Raw genomic sequence first — 8,304 nt, forward strand, 5'->3', positions numbered from 1 at the left:
ATCTCTCCTTGTCTCCATGAACACTCCCAAACATCATGAAGTCTCAATACCACTTGCTGTCACGGAGAGTTCTCTCCTCTTCTCAGTTATCTGAAACTTGACTTTAGTATAGTGATGTCATTTTGGTCCTCTTTGAGAATGAAGAACAACAAACAATGGTTTCTCTGATGCTCCATGTAAGAAGGGATGAGAGGTACCCGGAAAACTGGAGAGTTCAAAGTAAATTTACATTTGGCTTTGGGGAGATTTCTATAACTACGTTTGCTGGACGTTAGCTTTACAGGATGTTTTTACGGAGCTTACTAATAAGAGAGTTTGTATTCTCCAGAGTCACACTAACCAAGAACTTTTAAGCATATTGTGGGAACATACTAGGCCATAGAAAGAAAATGAACTATGATTTTTTAATGGTTTTAGAGAATTCAAAAGCATATAATAGACAACCGACACTTGGAAGATAGAGGCAACTGAGTCCCTATGAAACCAACATTCTTCCATTAGACCTCTTCCAGGCAGTATTTGAGGTGCCAGAGCCCTCACCACTTCATAACTTCGCACATTCAGAAATGAACCTGATGGGCTTTTTTGGTGGCTACTTTAATTTTGAACTCACTCTCCCCACAGACAGAAGACTGCTCCCTTGGTTTAAGGAGTTGTGTTTGTACTTCTGTTCCTTACCTCCTCAGTAAGTATCCCTGTACTAATTGGTGTTAATTGGTTAAATTGATAATGAGGTTGCTAATCACTGGGGCAACCTTTTATATACAGGTGATACTAATTGACACTGGTGAACGATATTGGTGGGGGGAGGAACACCAGATTAGGAGCACACCAAAAAAATCACTTCAGGCCCTTAGGGTTACCCCTAAAACTATGAGTAAGGAGACTTAACCTGACTGAGCTGGGGGTAGGGAGTAGAACGGTCTGACTTGCCAGTGAGAGTGAGAGTTGGGATAAAGACACCTAGAGATTATGTAGGCTATATATAGACTACATTCCATGACTCACCAGCATCCTGATGTCACTGGGAACATGCAGGTTTCTCATAGTGAGATTTTTGGCATGAAAGGTCTTAGTGTGAATATATAGGCTCTCCCAAAAACCTGAATCATAGAACACTGAATCTTTGTCCCTCCAGAAAACAGGGTGTGGGATCTATGTTAGTCTTTTGACTTGGCAACAGGATAAATACAACACAGATGAGGTTTTGACTCTCCCTGACAATGCTCTTTTTTTCACTTGCAAACTTTCACATAGCTATGAATATTCTAGGGCAAAATTCTAAAGCAAATAAAATTCAATTAGATCCATGTCTTCTTGTGTGACTATCCTAGTTTTCTTCTTTTGCCTCTTCTCACACTTTCAAGGACCCAATACTGCTTCTATGAAAACTTATTCCTCCAAAAAGCTCTGAGATGAGTAGTTTATACCTTACTTAAATCAGTATGTCACACACTCTGGAGTTATTAACATCTTGTCTTATAACGCCCCCAGGAAACTAATTTTTCAAAGTGTTATTGAGCATGTGGGGAAAATATTTTGGGAAGGCCTTTTTGTTCCCCCTGAAAAACATACCATGTTATATTTCTTTCTTTCTTTTTGCTAGGCAATGGGGTTAAGTGACTTGCCGGGGTCACACAGCTAGTAAGTGTCAAGTGTCTGAGGTCAGATTTGAACTCAGGTCCTCCTGACTCCAGGGCCAGTGCTCTATATACTGTGTCACCTAGATGCCTCCCACGTAATATTTCTTGAGTAAAAAATACCATATAAACACAAAGAATCATTAACTCTCTTATTCATCATATTAGTTAAAATCCTTAATCAAATAAGGACTCTTTCATTTTGAAATAATAAATCATTTGTGGAACATTTTAATAAGCATTTATTAAAGTCCTACTATATGCCAGATAGTGTGGGGGATAGAAAAATGAATAAGTTATTTTCCATTTTCAATAAGTTTAGTAGAGAAGAAACTATATGTTCAGAAATAATACTAGGATTAAATTTAATAAGGTCATGATAAAGGTATGAAATTCTAGGAATGTTTAGAATAAAGCAAGATTACTTCCAGCTCAGTGCATTAGAAAAGACTTTTTTTGAGTTATGTCTGGAAAGGTGGATAATAAATATACCAGGTGAAGATATGTATTGTGTGAGGGTGGGGTGGGGTGGAGATAAAATTACGTATTGCAGGAGGTGGTTTTTAGCAAAGGCAAAGAGGTGGGAAAGTATGGGACGTATCTGAGAAATAATAAAGTCACATTTGGAGACCATAGGTTAGTTTGTCTGGACCTTAGGGTAAGTGAAATATTACAATATCAATAGGACTGGAAAGGTTGGTTCAAAGCAGATTGTGGAGGGCTTTGAATGTCAAGTTAAGGTATTTGGACTTTATCCACCAACCAAATGGGAACCACTGACTTTTTTAGTAGATATGGGTCATGATCAGAGTTGTGTGTTATGTATATATTCTAACAGAAATATGTAGGTATAAGGGGAGGCAGGAAAGCCTGGGGTAGAGATAACAGCTAAAAGGTTTTCATTGTTATCCAGGTGAGGTATTGAAGGCCTGAGATCATGACAGTGGTAGCCCTGAGAATGGAAATGAGGGATATTTTTGGAGGTATAATCAATAGAATTTGGTGAGTAATTGGCTGTAGGGAGGAGAGAGAGAATCAAACACGATTGATATTTTGAGCCTGGGTACTCAGTATAAAGTTGGTCCCATTCACAGAAACAGAAAAATCAGGCAGGAGTGAGGGGTTTTTTTTTGGGGTGGGGGAGAAGAGAAATGCGGAATGAAAAAAACCATATGAGTATTGGAATGACTTTCACAACTAAACCTGAAGCACCCACTACTATCAGCTTAAAACCAAGCCCAGCCTGTTCTCTCTATAGAATTATAATTTTTAAATGTTACAGCCAGGAACAAAAAAAAAAAGTCATCTGATTCTGAAAGGTAGGTGAGTGCTGGTGAACATCTTTCCCTTTATTCGAAAGAAAAGTTAAGATTTTTAAAAATGAAGGTAAGAAGGTAAGGGGAAAATGCATTGAAGCAAAGTAAGTGTAGAATTGTTAAAATGTAGATCACAGGTAGAGTGACAGCTTCCAGGCTAACCCTTTGAGGGGTTCACCCCAAAGCTCCTCTCTTCAGTCTCCTTTCTTGCTATCCCTCACAGACAAGTCTGGCGGAGAAGGTGGGATGGTGTAAATTCTATCTGTTACACCTGTGATAACAATGGTTAGTTGACCCCCTTTCCAGTCTTGTTACAATTCCCTCCCATATTCTTCAATCCAGTGATCCTGGCCTCCTGACTTTTCCACAAACAGGATCTTCCATCTCCTGATTCCAGGCATTCTCTCTGGTTATCCCTCATGCCTGGAATTTTCTCCATCCCCATCTCTACCTCCTGGTTTCCCACAGTTCTCAGCTAAAATTCCACCTTCTACAGTTAGCCTTTCTTTAATGCCTTCCATTTCTTAGGTATCTCCAGTTTATCTTGTGTATAGCTTCTGTGTACGTACTTGTTAGCATGCTGTCTCATTCATTGGATTGTGAACTTTCGACAGATTTGTATCTCCAGGGCTTAGCGCAGAGCTTACTTAATAAATAATTATATTGAAAAACTGATTTCCAAAGTACTGTAGTATAGGCATTTGCTTTCGGGGGTAGAAAACTGGGAAGAAAAATAATTTCCTTACAGGCAAGCAAAGGCAGGATGTGGTTATCAGCCCACAGATAAGTGTATTATGTGCGGATTATTTCAATGATGATGTATATGCTAATGTAGGGGACTTCTCTTTTCACTAAGCAGGGATTGCTACAGCACTTCCTGGGCATTCTTTGAACTACCACACACGAGATGAATCAATAGGGAAGTTCTTATCCAATATCATCAAAACGTTTGCAGCATATCATGCTCCTGGCAAGTGCTGAGCATGACCAAGACCCTGAATTGAAAATGTGTCCATTGTCTTGTCATGCCCATAGCGAAGCAAGTAATAAAGTCCTGAGGTTAGCTTGAAGTGATTTACTTAATCCCCGTCACTAGAGTCTGGCGAAAGTGAGTGGTCTTTTTCTCAGTCTTCATCCTTCTTAAGCTCTGTTCAGCATTTGGAACCGTGGACCAATCATTTCTCCTGAATATTTTCTTCTCTTTGGGTTTTCATTACACTGCTCCTTCTGAGACTCACCTCTTAACCTGTCTCACAGTTCCCTCTCAGTCTACATCTCTGTTTTATCATCATGCTCCCTTGAAGGGGTACCTTGCAGCTATCCCAGGCCTTCCCAAATTTCTACACTTCAGCACATAGTGAACTTATCAGCTCCCATGAGTTTAATTGTCATCTCTACACAGATGACTCCCAGATCTTTATTCACCCCCACTCTCTTTCCTGAGCTGTAGTAACATACAACCGAATGCCTGTTGGACAAATCAAACTAGATATCCCATAGGCACATCAAAATAAATGGGTCTTAATCAAATTCATTGTTCTCCCCCTAAACCCACTTCTCTTCGATCTCTCCTGTTTCTGCTAAGGGCACCACCATCCATCCAGACACACAGATTTGTGACCTCACTGTCATCCTTGACTCTTCCCTCCCCACCCCCCAGCCCCCATTAATTTTTATAATAAGGACAAGTCATCTTTTCTAATGGCCACATTGGATTGTTATTCAACCCCTCTACTGATGCCCCTGATCTCATCCTTTGCTCAGCTTCCTCTAACCTTTCTCATTAATGATTCACTCCCTCAACTTCATTTGTTCTGTTCTGATTGTATTGTTCTATTTTTCCTTCTGTGCTGTCTGCAAACTCAAATATTCTCTAACTTTAATATTGCATGCCACTGAGCTCATCCCATCAAACTTCACTGGCTCTTAACGAAGGGCCTCTGCATAAACACCATGGGCAAACCATGATGACTGGCAAATGTTCAGTACAAGGCCTTCAGTCCCTACATTGGCATGATAAGCAGTTTACATGTCCGTAAAACACACAAGACTGACATAAGGAGCAAAGTTACAACAGGTGAATAGACAAACCCAATACAGCAGTAGCCACAGCGGGGCTGAGTCCTTTTGCAGGATTCATGATCTTCAGGAGTCTGGCAGGTACTTACTGTACATCTCTCAGAATGGATCAGGGCAGGTCTGGGAAGGCATTTCCTCAAACATTTCCAAGTTCCAGGTCCCTTGTGGAGATTCTTTAGATAATGCTGCTAAGTCCTGCTAGTGATAAGACTGTATAATTTAGTAAACCGGGACAAAATCTAATCAGATTGGTCTTTCAATAACTAGTTCTTGTGGTTAAAAACCTGTTCAGACTTTATGGATCTAATCCTATTTCTGAAAGGGATTCATGAAGTCCTTACATGGGAAATGAGTACTTCTGTCTCTTAATATTATCATACAGATACTTCAAAACAGGAAAAGAGACATGATTTTAAAATTCTTCACAATCATTAATGCAATTTTACATGTAAAACCCTTAATTCAAATATTTTGAGACCTCATTTCTGAAGCATACTCAAAACTGGTATGTCCCATTTTAAAACATTTTGGATGCTGTTCATTTATATACATCCTAGTTCTTAGATTTCTAATAGCTCAATCTTGTTGCTTTTCTCAAAGTTTTGTACTCTAGTAAATTAAAAAAAAAACACACGCACTCTTACATCTTTATCCTATTCTACTTTTGAGGATATAAATGTGTGTATACATATATATCCATATACCCATGTGTGTATATTTATGCATATATGTGTGTATGTGATTGACCTTTCCCCCTTTTTTTTTTTAACATCAGCAGTAAGATTGTAAGATTTTTCATCTCCAAGCAGGTGATGAGAGAGGTCTAGTTTCTAATCTTTGACAATTCTTTGCTGGTTCATAGAGAATTCTCTCAGTGACGTACTCTGATTCTGGTGACCCACCAGTTACACTTTTCCTTATTCCTACTGGGGTCTCATGTTGATGGGTGATTGGGAATAATGGCTATCTTTGCCCTAGTTTGTTGTCTCCGATAGTCTTTTCATATGCAGGTGAGCTATTCAAATTTCTGGCTCTTTCCAAGAGGCAAAGTGCTTCCTTTATATTTGAAAGATTGTTGTTGTTCATCAGTCATTTCAGCAGGACTCTTCTTGACCCCACTGGGGATTTTCTTGGCTGGAGTGATTTGCCATTTCCTTCTCCAGCTTATTTCACAGCTGAGGAAACTGAGGCAAACCGGGTTAAGCGATTTGCCCAGGGTCACAGAGTTAGTAAGTGTCTGAAATCAGATTTGAGCTCAGCAAGATGAGTCTTCCTGATTTCAGGCTCAGTGCTCTATACACTGTACCACCTAGCTGCCATTTGCCTCTAAAAGGGCTTTTCCTTAAGAATTTAATTTCTCTGCTTTCACTTCTTTTGACTTTTAGCTTTGCTGAGGTCTAAGGGAAGCACATTTATACATAAAAAACTTCACTTGACATTGTCATCCCCTCAAATTATTTTCCTATAACTCTGATCTCTTTTACTTTCAAACTCTTAGAAAAAGTCACCTGGTACTTCTACTTCCTCACCATCTGCTCTTCAACTCTTGCAATCTAGCTTCCAAGTTCATTACTCTGCTGAAAATCTTAAAGGGTACCAATGTTCCCTTCATTGATAAATTTGTTGCCTTTTCCTCAGTCCTCCTTCACCTTGAACTTTCTTCAGCTTTGTTCTGGATGCTTTACCTTTACTTGATTTCCATGACACTGCTCTCTTCTTTTAACTGTCAAATGGCTCATTCTCAGTCTCCTTTACCAGTTCCTCTGCTATCACCATGCCCTAAAAGTAAGTGTCCCCTATGACTATGCCATGAGCTCTGTTTTCTTCCTTCTCCATGCTCTCTCCTTTGGTGAGCTTATTTATTCCAAAGGGCCCAAGTATTATCTCTATGCAAATGACTCCCAAATCTAGATATTGAACCTTAATCTCTCTCCTGAACTCCAATCCTACAATGATAAACTGCCTGTAAAATAGCTGCAACTATACATCCCATGAGAATATCTTACCTGCAAACGTAACACATCCAAAACAGAGCGTATCAACTTTCCTCCTAAAACTCCTCTATACTTATTTCTGTTGAGTGTCCCACTATCTTCCAAGTCACCCAGGTTAGTGATCTCAGAGTCAACTGTGACTCTTCTCCCTCCTTCACCCCCTATATCCAATCACCTGGTAAACACCTCCAGTTATACTTCTTTAAAACCCCCTTATTTCTACTTTTACAACCATCAGCCTAGATCAAGCCTCCATGTCTTCTTGCCTAACCTACTATGATAACTTCCTAATTATTTTCACTGTTTTCATGCTGCCTATCTCTAATCTACCCTCCAAACAGTTTCAAAAAACATCCCCCCAAAAACCCCCAAAACAAAAACAAAAACACAAAAAGAACAAACAAAAACCCAAAACAAAACCAAAAATTCTCTCTGTCATTCCCCTGATTAAAAAAAAAAACTTTTTGAGTGGAGGAAATACAAATTCCCTCCACTGACATTTGAGGCCCTCCATATTCTGGCTTCATCCTTCTTTTTTGGTCTTATCTCACATTACTCCCCTTCATGTATTTGACTGTCCAGTAAAGCTTTTCCCTAACCTCAGCATTCCAAGTCCCTCATAAAGGTTGACCTGCGTGTTTGTAATGAACTCTTTCCTTGTTTTTTTCCTCACTCAGAATCCTTATCTTCCTTCCAGGCAGTAGTTGGGAATCTCTTTCTCTGTGAAGCCTTTTCTGATTCATACCCCCTTCCCCATTTGTGCTCCATTTTCTATCAAATTCTCCTACATTTACTTCTCACTGTACAGGTGAATCCTCCAATGAAATGTAAGAGTCTTTGAGGGCCGGGATTGTTGTTTTTTCTCTTTTTATCTTCAGGACCTACCTAACATAGTTCATTGCATATAGTAGGTGTTTAATGCTATAATCAAACTGAACTGAATTTATTCATTTAGTCAACAAACATTTTAAGCACTTAAGGTCTATAAGACATTGTCCTAGGTAGGGAGTAGGGAGAAGAAGCAAATGAAGACTAGAATCATTTCCCTTAAGGAATTTGCTAGATTAATTTCCTAAAACATCATTTCCCTAATGACACTCTTTTGTTCAAGAACCTATAGAGTCACCCCAGGTTCTAAATCCTGGCATTCATGGACCTCTGTACTAAGCTTTGCTTTACTTATGCAACCTTAACCTCCTATTACTCCTCAACATGGGTACACCCTGTTCCAGTCAAATTGATGTCCATTATGTCTCAAGCCCTCTATGTTCATTT

This window comes from Phascolarctos cinereus, unplaced genomic scaffold (assembly GCF_003287225.1).
Source record: "Phascolarctos cinereus isolate Bilbo 61053 unplaced genomic scaffold, phaCin_HiC Scaffold_4;HRSCAF=312, whole genome shotgun sequence".
In the NCBI taxonomy this organism is placed as follows: domain Eukaryota; kingdom Metazoa; phylum Chordata; class Mammalia; order Diprotodontia; family Phascolarctidae; genus Phascolarctos; species Phascolarctos cinereus.